Source organism: Hemiscyllium ocellatum, chromosome 3, assembly GCF_020745735.1.
Source record: "Hemiscyllium ocellatum isolate sHemOce1 chromosome 3, sHemOce1.pat.X.cur, whole genome shotgun sequence".
Lineage (NCBI taxonomy): Eukaryota > Metazoa > Chordata > Chondrichthyes > Orectolobiformes > Hemiscylliidae > Hemiscyllium > Hemiscyllium ocellatum.
In genome coordinates, this window is record NC_083403.1 from 33,405,926 (window position 1) to 33,420,183 (window position 14,258).

The window sequence follows — 14,258 nt, forward strand, 5'->3', positions numbered from 1 at the left end:
CCTGGCATTTTACTTCACATTTTTCCTGGGTTTTTTTTCTCATATTTTTGGAATATACTTTCAATACCATTAGGTAGGATAGTATTTGGATTTCAAATTCAAATTTTAAATTTCATGGTGCTGCACTGAGCAGTCTTTTGTAAATGCTAAGTACTTACAAGATGTGTAACTTTATAATCACCCCAAAATTTTCCTCGCCTACTAAAATTAAGTTTGTGCAAAATTGTGTTGCCACTTGGTTAAATATTATGTACAGGCTTATTTTGACTGTTTGTTTGAAAATTGGCCTTTACAAAATAGTATTGTACAATATGCAGGATTACCAGATTGCTGTTAAGTTCTATCTGCTAGTTCACACAAGCTATGCTGTAAAAATCCTGACCTCTACACCTACCAGAAGTTGAATTTATCAGATACCTGCAGCACTTCAACAGAACTTCTTTGATAGCAACTTTCAAACCTGTGACCCCTACTGCCTGGAAATCCAAGGGCAGGAGGTGACAGGAACATAACCACTAGTCAGTTCCTCTTCCAGTCTGAGATCATTATGACTTGGAACTATATTACTGTTTCTTCACTGCTTACTTAAAACTTTGAACCACCTTCCTCAATGACATTGTAAATTTAGCTTGATCCCAAGGACTGAACTAGTTACAGAAAGCAACCATCCTTTCAAGAACAATTAGGTATGGGCAATAAATGTTGACATTGAATGAATATATATAATAGGTTGCTAATATGCCTTATCTTTAATGGTTCAGGATCCTCACTCAAGTACAAAGATAGCCAGTTCCAATGCAGTGGTCTATAGTATTCCAGAAGATTGCAAAGAGCAAAATTGAAAGTAATGTGGCTATCAAAAGCTATTTTAGTTGCTCAAATGCTATAGTTCAAAATCTAGGGAGGTGACAACTGTTGCATAACTACAACACCCATATTGATTTGTCACTGCAAGTGATTGTGTCTCTTGTTAGAGAAAGATATGATCAGAAACCATACATTTCTTCCCTACTTAGCTTAAATGATAGAAGAACTACTTGGGTTTGTATGATTAAATTATTTGCAGAAATGACATTGACAAGCCTATTGGGATAATATAAAAGCAAAATGATTCAGAATATTTATGCGTAGACAAAGGTCACTAAGACCTTGAGGAAAGCTGACTAATTTTTAGAATGCTTTATATGCTGGGGACACCCCAGAGCATTTTATAACTGATGGAATACTTTTGAAGTGCTGTCACTATTGTTATGCAGGTAAACATGACAAACTAGTCTGTTCTGTTTCATAAATCATCTTAAACGTCTAAGTCTTTTTCTCAATTTGTTTTGTTTCTAGAAATGTATGCAGTTGTCTCTTGAGCTTGTTTATATTATGTCCTCCAAGAGCTTATCCTATTGACTTTTCCTCCACATTCCTAATATTAACTTCTGTATCATTTTGACTCTTTTACTGCTTTCACCTTTAATAGATATTTCTAATTGATCAGTTCAAAAGTATGGTGAACATAAGTGGAGCAGATGGCACTTGAATCCAGGCCTTCTGGCCCAGAGATAGGAACATTGCCACTGCACCACAAGAGCCCCTATCAATCCGCTTTGTAATTTTAATGGGATAACAATCTATCTGTCTAAAGTAAATAATCCCAAACACCTTAATTTTTCCTTAGTAATGAAACTTTTAACACCTGAATGATCCTGGTTACTACTTTGTGATTAGTGATATATTTTCTATTGCTAGGTTATCAGATGCATGTTTTTGGACAATTCTAGTCAACATGATGCTATTACAGTTCTTTATTCATCCAGCCTCATTAACTGATTGAAAATAGCCTGATGCTTTGTTAGATTCATCATATGTTGCTCTAGAAAATGTCATGAGTACTCTTTTTATGAATTCATCCTCATCGCTACCTTTACCAATTTGATTTTCCCAATCGACGTGTTGCTGTCTTTCTTGCATGACCTCGGATTTGCTATTGAGGTTATTCAATCTTGTCCTAGCAAAGCTGCTCCACTGCTCTTTCCCCTCTGCCTGTGCTTTCAAAATGTAATATATCCCTTTCAGTTCTCAGCTTTGATATTCTTGTAACCATGTATCTGGAATGGCAGTAAGACCATACCCTTTAACATCATTAATTAATTAATTTATTTTGTTTCAAATGCTATAAATATTTCCATTTTAAAAACATTGATTATGCCTTATTAAGAATGGTAAAATCTGCAGTGTGGGTCAACCTACAATGCATGAATTGCTGCAATTCAAGAAGGTGGCTCACCACCTTGTCAAGGGCAACAAGAAATAACGTCTGGCCCAGCCAGCAATGCCCACATCTGATGAATGAGTTTTTGTTAAATTTGCTGTTTTTCTCAATGTAGACTTAGTCCCATCCCATTCTATTCTGATTATCTAAATCGCTGTCTAGCACTGCTGCCATATCCTGTTGCTTTGTATGCTTGTAAATCCCCTATCCAGAACCTTTCTCACCCTCATTGAGTTTAATGCCCTCTCCACAGCTTTAGTTATTCACCAGAATACAGTTTCCAGCTTAATTCAACTGCAGCCCATCCTGCAAGAACAGCTCCCTTTTACCCCAGCACTGGTGCCAGTACTCCATGAGCTGAAACCCATTCTACCCAAACCAAACTTTGAGCAACAAATTTAACTCTTTGATTTTATTTACCGTATGCCAGTCTGCCTATGGCCAGCTGATAATTCTAAGATTATTACCTTGGAGGTTGTGCTTTTTAATTTAGTTCCTAATGGTTCAAAATCTTTCAGTAGAGCCTCCTTTTAACTCCTATCAATATCATTGTCAACAATTTGGATGATGATAAGTAGACCCCTCTCGTTATCCAAGTTTCTCTCCAGCCATGAGGCACCACAGTCTCCAGGATTCATTCACGGCTACAGGGAAATGTTTCTATTCCGTAATTATATTGTCTCCTACCACTACTACATTTCTATTGACTTCACCCACTTGAATGACTTTCTGTACTAAGATGCTGTAGTCAGTTCACTCAATCTCTTTGCAGCGCCCAGTCTCGCCCACATAGTATGAAAGAATCACCTAACTGTTAGATAATTGCAGAGACTGTGGCTCCTCAAATGCTATTCCCTGGATTCCCGACCTACCTCACCTGTATTCTCCTGTCCGCAATTACAAATTTAAAATACCTAATCTGAGAGTTATGACTTTCTCCAGGAGCAAAGTGCCTAGATAACCATCCCATTCCTTGCTGTGGCATCGCCTGCAGCTCAGATTCCAGCTCCACAGCTATGATCTGAAGTTCCTAGAGCTACAAATATTACCGATGTGTTTACTGTGGATCATATGTATCCCCAGCAGTGGCCACATGCTGCAGTAGGAACACCTCGTTAATCTAACTATCACTATAATTCAATTCACTTATTAATTAATTACTCTGTTATCACCGTTTTTTAATCTTGAAAGTAATTTTTATTTGAACACCAATATCAATCTTAACTTGTTAAAGAGAGAAAGACTGAAAAAGGACGAGAGCTCTGAACACAAATTAAAGACTCTTATTTTAAAGATGAGAAATGTCAATCTTGTGCTTCCCTGCACTCACATCATGATATAGTTTGTGACGTCACTCCGCTGCTGGCCTCACTTCAAAGACTATAGAACAGTAGAGCGCAGGAACAGGTCCTTCAGGCCACTGTGTCTGTGCTAGCCATAGTAGCATTCTAAACTCATCCCATCTGTCCGTGTATAGTCTATATCCCTCGATTCCCTTCTTGTCCATGTGTCTGTGTAAATACTTCTTTAAATGTTATCATATCTGCTTTGATCACCTTCCTTGGCAACACGTTTCAGGCACCTACTATGCTCTATTTTAAATGAAACATGCCTCGGACATCTTTAAACCTTTCCTCCTCTTGCCTTAAACCGATATCCTCGAATATTTGGCATTTCCACTTTGACAGAAAGACTCCAACTATCCATGCCCATCATAATTTTGTATACTTCTGTCTGTTTGCCCCCTCAGCCTCTGATGCTGTAGCAAAAACAATCAGAGTTTGTCCAACCTCTCCTTATAGCTATTACACTCCAATCCAGACAATATCCTGGTAAACCTCTTTTATGTCCTCAAGCCTTCCTATCGTGTGGCAACCAGAATTGCATGCCATATTCCAAATGTGACCTAACTGAAATTTTGTACAGCTGCAATACGATTTGCCAGAATTTTCACCAATGAAGGCAAGCATGCCATACGCCTCCTTTACCACTTTCAGGAAGTTACGGACTTGCATCCCAGGACTCCTCTGTATTTCAGTGCACCTAAGGATCCTGCTATTGACTGCATACAGCAAATCCTGTGTATCTGTGAGATAATGACTCATGAATTCATTTATCGGTGCCAAAAAGTAAGTAATAACAAAATTCAGCATCCGTGGGCAAACTCGCATTTCCATGATTTTTAATGAGCTCTATACTTGCAAATTTCACTTCGTGGAATTTCTCAGAAGCGGATCCCTTGTGCAAAAAGGTGTGCTTATAGTTTCCGCTTGCATTTGACCTCCCAAAATGCATTACCTGACAAGTCCATCTGCCATTTTCCTGCCCACTTTCCAACTGATCAATATTCTGCTGTATCTTTGACAATATTCCTTACTCTTTAGCCTTCCACCAACTTTTTTTATGTCATCTACAAACTTGCTAATCAGACCGCCTATATTTTCATCCAAATCATTTATATCCATTATCATCAACAGAGGTCCCAGCACTGATTCTTGAGGAGCATGACTAGTCACAGACCTCCAGTCAGAAAAATACCCCTCCACAACTACCCTCTGTCTTCTATGACCATGCTATTTCTGTATCCAGCTAACCAACTCATGAGTCTCACCTGACTTTATTTTCTGGACCAGCCCACCATAATGGAATTTGTCAAATGCTTTAGCAGACAGTATTCACTACCATGCCCTCATCAATCCTCTTCATCACTTCTCAAAAAACTCAATCAAGTGAGACAAAATCTCCCCAAACAAAGCCGTGTTGACTATCCCTAAGAAGTCCATTCTTCTCCAAATGTGAGTAAATCTTACCCCTAAGAATCTTCTCCAATAATTTCCCTATCATAGATGTAAAGCTTGGTGGCCTATAATTTCCTGGATTATCCCTGTTTCCTCCTTAAACAAAGACACAACTTTGGCTATTCCTTACTCTTCAAAGACCTCGTCTATGGCAAAAGAGAATACAAATACCACTGTCAAGGTCCCAGCTACCTCCTCCATTGCCTCCTTTAGTATGCTGGCATAGATCCCATCTGGGCATTGGTACTTGTATACCTTAATGATTTTTCAAGGCACCCAACACTTCCTCCTCCTCAATATCAGCATGCCGTAGAATGGCAGCATATTCCTCCCTAATTTTACCATCATCCATGTCCTAGGTGAACATTAATGTGAAGTACTCATTAAGGACCTCACCCACTTCCTTTGACTCCACACACCAATTCCCCTCTTTCCTTGCGTGGAACTACCCTTTCCCTAGCTCTTTTACCTAATATATGAATAAAATACCATGGGGTTCTCCTTAATCCTACTTGCTAAGGATGTTCTATGGCACTTTTAGCCCTCTTAATTCTTGCTTCCTTTGTATTTCTCAAGGGCCTTGACTGTTCCTTGCTAATATTATTCTAATTAGCCTTCCACCAATTTAGCAAGTTCACATGAGGACCAGTCTTCTCCTTATCCATAGCTATCTTAAAACTTAGAATTATGATCACTGTTCCTAAATTGCTACTCCATTGAAACTTTGGATCGCCGAACCAGGCTTATTCTCCAGTCTCTGTCCTAATTGGATAATCTACATACAATTGGTTTTGCTATAGCACGGTAGTTCTGTTCTTGTGCTACCCCATGTTATAAGAAAATCCTGTAATAGCATCATTTAAGCTAATGGAGCCTGAATTGTGTTATAACCAATACAATCTTTAAAAGTTTGTGCTATGGAAACAGTGTCCCTGATTCGTCAGTCATGTTATAGTGAATTTGCATTAACGAAACATAACGTTATAGCAGAACGACTTGTGTTGTTTCAAGAATACCCCTGGATGCACCTAACAAGTTGTGCCTCTTCTAAACCCTGGGCACTGAGGGAATCCCGGTCAGTATTGGGGAAGTTAAAATCATCCACTTCAGCAACTCTGTAGTTTTTGCATCTTTCCCCAGTCTGCTTACAAATCTGTTCCTCTATCTCCCTCTGGCTGAAGGGAGGCATGTAGTATCACTCCATCACAGTGATTGCACCTTTCTTATTCCTAGGTTCTACCCATATTGCCACGCTGGATGGGCCCTCCAAGATCTCCTTTCTTAGTGCAACTATGACGTTCTCCTCAATTATTAATGCAACTCCCCCACCCTTTTTACATCCCTCTCTATCATGCCTGAACCTTCTAAACCATGGAAAGTTGAGCTGCCAGTCCTGCCCTTCTCTCAACCAAGTTTCTGTAATGGGTCCAGCATCATAATTCCACGTACTAATCCAGGCGGTAAGCTCATCTGCCTTATCTATTATACTCCAAAAGCTTTGTCCTCTCCCACTCACTTCTCAATCTGTTGACCTTCCTTTTTGCAGTAAAGCTCACTTTAAGCCCCTGTTTCTCCCTTGTACAATTGCCATTCAGGCGCAGTCTCCCTCACACTGGCCATGCATCTTTCTTGATTTGATCAGATACCTTCTGACCAGTTGTGTATTTGAACAGTATATTCTGTCCTTATTTCAGGTTTCTGGCATCCTCTGTCCTTTTTTTTATATTTTCTATTAATCTTTTAATAATCTGGATTTGTTAGCTGTCCACGAAAGCAACATTAGCTACCTGCCTTGGCAAGCGATAAGCATACAGAAATAAAAGAATTGAGATGAGAGAATTACTGACCAACCTGGTAAATTGTCAGAAATACAAGCATTGTTTGTGTAATCTCGCCTTGTAATTTAACTCTTGAAATGCAAGCAGTATTGCAATAATCCTGTGTGTGAACTTATGTCACTCTAATGCGAGAACATTTTCCCCAAGGTGTAGTGCCCAGAACTGTTCGCAGTAGCTAAGTTGTTTGGGTATTAAAATGATTTCTTTATCTAAGAAGCCAGCAAGCTCTTTATCACACTTCACTCAAAATAATTAAGGCAGACCGCCAGAGTAGGTTCTTCTGTCCAGACAAGCTAAGAATTCTGTCTTAACCATCTTGGCAAAATCAAATGCTGTTGGTTCCAATTTCTTTCAAACCATTTCATTGTCTTAATAGTAGCTTAGAGTGGTTTCAGTTGATGAGACTAGATAACCCAGAAGGTAGAGTCCTTTACTTCAGTTTTTTAAGGACCCAGGAGACTTCAGGTTTTAAGCATTTGGCTATTATTTCTGTGGTTATAAACTATAATTAAATTCATTGGTAGTCCAGTTAGAATTGAGGTGCCAAAAGGAAGAGTAAGGCCAAAGTGAACATAGGCCCCTTAGGAAATGAATCTAGCAGATAGTTATGAGGAACTAGGAAATGGCAAAAGAGTTAAACAGATGTTTTGCATTGGTCTTTATGCTGGGAGATACTTCAAACATCCCATTAGTGCTAAAGAATGCAGGGGAGGAAATAAGTGCCATCGCCATTACTAGAGAGATACAATAGGTGCTGTGTATCTATAAGTTCAGAACTCACAAATTTACTTTTGTGCACCAGAAAGGAAGTAGTGACAAAATTCAGCATTGTTGGCAAACTGGTGTCCACAGTCACGAATTTCATTATTTGCAGGAGTTCTCAGGACTGGAGCCCTCGTGCATACAGAGGAATGACTGTATATTAATTTTGCTAAAGGCAGTTAAGTCCCCTGACCTTGATGAGTTGTGTCCAAAGATCCTAAAAGAGATAGCTGCAGAGATACTGAACGTATTGGCTATAGTTTTCCGAAAATCCTTGGATTCTGGAGAAGTAAGAGAATATTGGAAAATTGCCAATGTAATACCCCTATTAAAAAAGGGAGTGAAATAAAAAGCGGGTAATTATAGGCTGATTAACCAAGCATCTATTCTTGGAAATTATTGGAATTAATCATTAAAGTAGTTATGGACTGTTTAGAAAATTAAAATCTAATCGAGCAGAATCAACGTGACTTCATGGAAAGGAAATCATGTCTAACTAATTTGTTAGAGCTTTTCGAGGAGGTCTCAACCAGAGTGAATAGAGGGGAACACATAGATGTATTTGGGCTTTCAGAAGGTGTTTGACAAGGTAGCTCACAAAATGTTACCTCATAAATTAAGAGCCCATAATGTTAGAAGTGGTATATTGGTGTGGATAGAGAATTAACTAGTGAGCAAGAAAGAGTTGGCGGGGATATGGAGTTCTATTTCAGTTGACCTGTAACCAGTAGGGTTCCACAGGGACCACAAATGTTTACTATGGAAGAAGGAAGTGAATGTGCTGTAGCTAAACTTGGAGACAAAACAAAAAACCTGGAAAGGCAAGTTGTGAGAGGAATACAAAGAGTTTAAGTGAGATGTTGATAGGTTAAGTGAGAAATAAGTTACCAAAAGAAGTGAAATTGTGCATTTTGGAAGGGAGCACAAAATAACTATTATACAAGTGGAGAAAATTGCAGAAAGGAACTTGGAGGTACTTGTGCATGGAACACTGCTAGCACACAGGTTCAGCAGATAAGGCTATTGGAATGTTGGCACTTATTTCAAAAGGGTTGGAGTATAAGAGTAGGGAAGTCTTATTGCAACTGTACAAAGTGATGGTGAGATCACATCTAGAGTACTGTGAGCAGTTTTGGTCCCTTGGTTTATAGGAAGATAATTCATTGGAAGTAGTTCAGAGAGGATTCACAAGGATGATCCTCAGTATTGTGGGATTGCCCTTTGTGCTAAGGTTAAACATGTTGGGACTCTACTCACTGGAATTTAGAAAAATGACAGGTGATCTCATTGCAATATATAGGATTCCCAAAGGGCTTGACAGGTTAAATGCTGAGAGGATATTTCCCCTTATGGGTGAGTCGACAAGCAGAAGGCATTTTCTCAATAATGGGGTGGCAGTTTAAGACTGGGATTAGGAGGAATATCTTCTCAAGGGGTTTTTGTCTTTGTAACTCCTTGCCACAGAGAGCTGTGGGCACAGAGTCCTTTTGTTTCTTTAAGGTTGAGATAGATCCTTAATAGGGAATCAAGGATTACAGGGAAAAAGCAGGAAAAAGCATGTTGAGAATGTCGAATCAGCAATGATCCTATTGAATGGCAGAGCAGGCTTGAGGTGTCCTTTGGCCTACTCCTGTTCCTATTACTTATGGTTTTATGGTCAAAACTAGAAAGGAGTTCCTATGTCCCAACTGTACCCAACTCTGTTTATTATTGCCCATCTATTAAAAAAACTCCAAATTCTATGTGCATTCAGTTGTTAAATTTAACTCTTTCAAGGTGTGTTAGGTATTTTATGCATCACAAGGACTTCACTTCTCCTTTCTTTCCTTCTCCAAAAGACTATTATTTGCTCTTGGATGATCAGATTTAAACAATATGTACCTTCCTATTGGAAACCAAATGAGCTCCTGTTGTACCTTACCTAGATTTACATGTAATAACAGACATACCATTGAAAGACTAAGATATAGTTAGTCAATGAAACCTTACTCTTTTCCCAAAGCCTGCAGCACTCGCTGGATTAGGTTTACCTCTCAGACTCGGCAGACCACAATATAGTATAGTAATGTTATCCTGAGTAAAATCTGATGCTCAGAGAGTGGACACCTGGCTGCCCTAATTTAGGAAGCAAATGAACAGTCTTCCCTTTCTTTTCACACTGCCTTTTAATCATGAGTGAACTTTGCAGAGCAGTAACGTAAGTTGAACCTACTATTAAACAGGACCCTAAATTGCAAGTTACTTTTGCAGAAGCTTTAGATGTATTGTGATCAGTCATGGAGAAAAATGACTAATACTAGTCACCTACTTCCCACCACGCCTTCTTGTCGTTTTCTTCGCCTTCTCTAACTACTATAATGACAACGACTGTTCCATTTAGAAAGACAGCTGGAAATTGTTACACGATTGTAATTTTGGCTAATAGTGGATGTAGGCAGTTTCACTGCCACTGAATGAAAGCTTTAGTAGAGGAGTTAAAGGCTCCTGAATGGCTGCAAGATGTTGAAACCATCATTTAAGACCTAGTTGAGGGCAGAAATAGAATGTGACACCTTGTGTTTTCTAAGCAGATGTGGACAAATGTGAAGCAAATTGAAGTTTGGAGCATTTTTATCCCCCTGATTAGATGGTCAAGTGACAAAGTTTTGTCATTGGCAGCTATATTAAGAACAGATGCATGTTGAATTATAGCATGGTAGTTTGGAGAAATTGCACTGGGCACAAAATGATGTGCATGCTTCAGCAATCCTGATCAGCTTTTGAATGTTGTGAATTGCTGAAGGTACACTTAAGAAAGCAACAATATCCATGAGTGAATTTCACAAAATATGGAGCTATACATATGGCAGCGTGGTGGCACCCCTACCACTACGGCATCTAAAGTTAGTGAACCACACACCGGAGTTGAATCTGGGAAACTCCTAGTCTCTATGGCTCAGTATCATACATTAAACCAGCAGGGGGCTAATGAGGAATCTTAAATTGTAATGTAAGCAGCATTTAGAATTTTTTCCTGGAAAGGTGGTTTGACATCCGTTTTGGAAGAAAGTGAGGACTGCAGATGCTGGAGATCTGAGCTGAAAATGTGTTGCTAGAAAAGCGCAGCAGATCAGGCAGCATCCAAGGAGCAGGAGAGTTGACATTTCGACTCTCCTGCTCCTTGGATGCTGCCTGACCTGCTGCGCTTTTCCAGCAACACATTGTCAGCGCTGACATCCATTTTGTTCTATTTATTGAACATTACAGGGTGAAACTGGACAAGGATTGGTACACAAATTGGGAAGTATCCCATCTTTTGCTTGTTGACCCTTCGGTCAGTATTCAGTATCCATAACTTTGACAGAACTCAATTTTGGAAACTGTAAAATAGTCAGTCAATATGTCTGTGTTCAGGTGCATTTCCCTGTCTCCAAATCCACCCCCACTAAATATTAGTAATGTTAACTTCGGTCTTTACATCGTTACCTACTGGTAGTATTTTATTTTATGTTTAGATTGTTAGAAACAATAACATAAACTTATTAGAAGCAAATAAATGATGGAATTTACAAAACCAAAATATTGAGTCCTTGATTTTCAAGTCTGCCTTGATAGTAAGTGCTAGTTTCCCATTTCAGATTGACAGTGTAGAGGGATTTGGACAGTCAAATGAAAACTTGAAAATACCGAACAGTCTTGTTGTTGTTCATAGTGTTTATATGCATATGTATTTTGCATTTGCAGTGTATATGTGCAACTGTTAAAACCGTGCTTGAAACACCTTGCCTCATTACATTGCACGACAGACATTTTCCATAATAACGGTGTGGTGACACCTACCTGATGCATCCCTGTATTAGGTTGATAAATAATAGTCACTCTATTGGGGGGGTCGCAGTGGTGTTAGTAAAACTCAAATACAAGCTTTGAGCAGCATACACAAATTATTTTTATTAATTTGCAGCGTAAAATTCAAAAATGAACAAACTACAGTAGTGCTTTCACTTTCATACTGGAGCTAATTAAAGCTTCTCTTTGAAGGGTGTGTACTTTGTAGTAAGCAACCACACCAAATGAAGCAATCGCAATAATGGATTTGACTATCTGACAGTATGATTAAGTGCGACTCAATGTGCTGTACTTTCTAACCACTGGATTTGCATATCATTAGCTTTACAGATTTCAAACAATTGATTTCCTATCAGTCCCAGATATGAATATCTTAAAGGAAATGTTATAAAATAGAGAATTACTTTTCACATTTTCCATCAGACTTTTACTCAATCTACTCTTCTCAATTTCTAAGGATGCCAAATCTTTCAGTGGAGCTCTGCTTATGGGTCATCATCAACATGTGGCATGTAATGTTATTGATTATGCTCAGATTTGCATACTTCCCAAATAAGAAGAGACTACAGCTATCCCGAAAAACTGTAAATCACTAACACGTCCCTCCAAACTGAGATCACTATTGCACAAGTTTCAAATATCCAATTCCTTTCCTTAAAATCTTGTGCCATTTTGCTTTGTCATTCATATTGCAATGAAGATCACTGTAATTGTTCTCAAGTATCTATATTTCCACTGGTACTTTCCCTTCTGCAGGCAATCAAATGTCTGCAGTAGGAAGGCCTGACTACTGATCTTGGTGATCATTCAAGAGTTCTTCCAGTTAAGATCATTGTTCATGGGTAGTGGATGTTGCTAGCAAGACCAGCATTAATTGCCCATCTGTAATTGCCCTACAGATGGTGGTGATGAGCTACCTTCTTGAATCAAAGCCGTCCACAAGTTGTGGTTGGGCACACATTGCTGTTCAAAATGGCTTTGCAACCTCTTGACACAGACATTGAAAAAGTAGTTAGGAAGAAAGATTTAGTAAGGTGATAAAAGCATCCATCTCTAAGCAAGGAAGTTAAAAAGATAAATTATGAAAAGAAGAACTGTAAATATAAACAGAGGTAGGAAAAGTTTCTATAGTATAAAAAGAGAGAAGAGATTAGCTAAATGAATGTCGGTCACTTGGAGGACGAAACTCCATGGTTAAGGAAGTATGGAACTCAAGGCCATAGGACCACAGAATACAAACCTTTAAACATAGAAAAAAACTCACTGAAACCTGGTGTGTTTTTTAAGCCAGAGTTCTTCACTCTGAAGCAGGAAAGCCTGTATTGATTTATATATAATTTGCAGAGTAGTGAAACTGAAAACCTGAGTAGATCTGCCTAAAAACCAAAGAACCAACTTCTCACCAATGTAGGCTAGACTGGGAAAGCTGAAAAATGAATAACACTTCACCCGGCATCCTCAAACAAATCTAGTGTTTCTGATGGCACTCCAAAACACTAGTAGAAGACAATACATGGTGCCGGGAGAAAGCATAACTGAGCTCTTTTGAAAAAGTCAAAGAGATATTGACATGATCTGACATTTTAGCTCACCATGACTCAAAGCCAATCTTTATTGCTAAAGATTCATCCTACTGAGGACCGGTAGCTGTACTGTTGAAATATGGAGTCGAAATGTACAACAGCTTACTGTGCAACCTATTTGCTGACAGGGACTGAACAGAAATATGCTGAAGGAATGATGCATTAGCTGTTACACAGTCTTGTAAAGGTATGCACGTTATGTTTCTAAGTCTCCACTTCAAACAGAGACAGTACACAAATCTTTACTAAGTTAAAAATCACACAACACCAGGTTTTGGTCCAACAGGTTTAATTGGAAGCACTAGCTTTCGGAGCGGTGCTTCAAAAGCTAGTGTGCTTCCAATTAAATCTGTTGGACTATAACCTGGTGTTGTGTGATTTTCAACTTTGTACACCCCAGTCCAACACCAGCATCTCCAAATCAAGTCTTTACTGACCTTGCTATATTCTAAGACACTATAAAAAAAGCCTCTGTGACTACAATAGTTCAGAATGGGGATGACACGGTTCGATGCAAAGACAGAATATATGCCAGGAAAATAGCAAACAGCAAGTGCTTTGTCCCCAAGCCTGTAGCAAGGTCCACTCGTGGAAATGTGATATTTGTTTGAGGTAGAAAGCCTTTTACTGATAACAACAACTTTACCAGCAACAACACAGTAACTAAACAAAATTAGCATTGTACAAAAATCTATTAAAGAATGGGTTCAGGTCAGATGGTATTGCATCACAGGATGGCCAGCAGGCATGCTACAAAATCCCTTTCTCAAGACAGTGTTATGTACAGAGTTAAAAATCTCACAACGCCACGTTATAGTCCAACAGGTTTATTTGGAAGCACTAGCTTTCGGAGTGCTGCTCTTTCATCAGGTGGTTGTGGAGTAGGACCATAAGACACAGAATTTATAGCAAAGGATTACAATGTATTGCAAGTAAAATGATATATTTAACAAACCTCAATTGTTGTAAAGTCTTTCATCTTTTAGAATGGGTTACAGGTTTCGGTTCATTAATGTGCAAATTCCAGAACTTCTTTTAAGTCACATTCTCAAGATAAGGTGTTGTTTTAAAAAGGTTGACATCTCAGCTCAGACAAAGGTGTGAAGTCAGACCCTGACTGTATCCCAGTCTTGACTCAGATTGGTTCTATTTCCAAAGTGGAATTTATAAAATATTATATGGATTG

The 14,258-nt window shown here is 38.8% G+C and overlaps 1 protein-coding gene across 1 annotated transcript in view; it reads left to right on the forward strand.

Moving 5' to 3' along the window:
* Positions 1-14,258, forward strand: part of atg5 (ATG5 autophagy related 5 homolog (S. cerevisiae)) — a 283,848-nt gene that overhangs the window by 167,152 nt on the left and 102,438 nt on the right. The gene's annotated exons all lie outside the window — the stretch shown is intronic.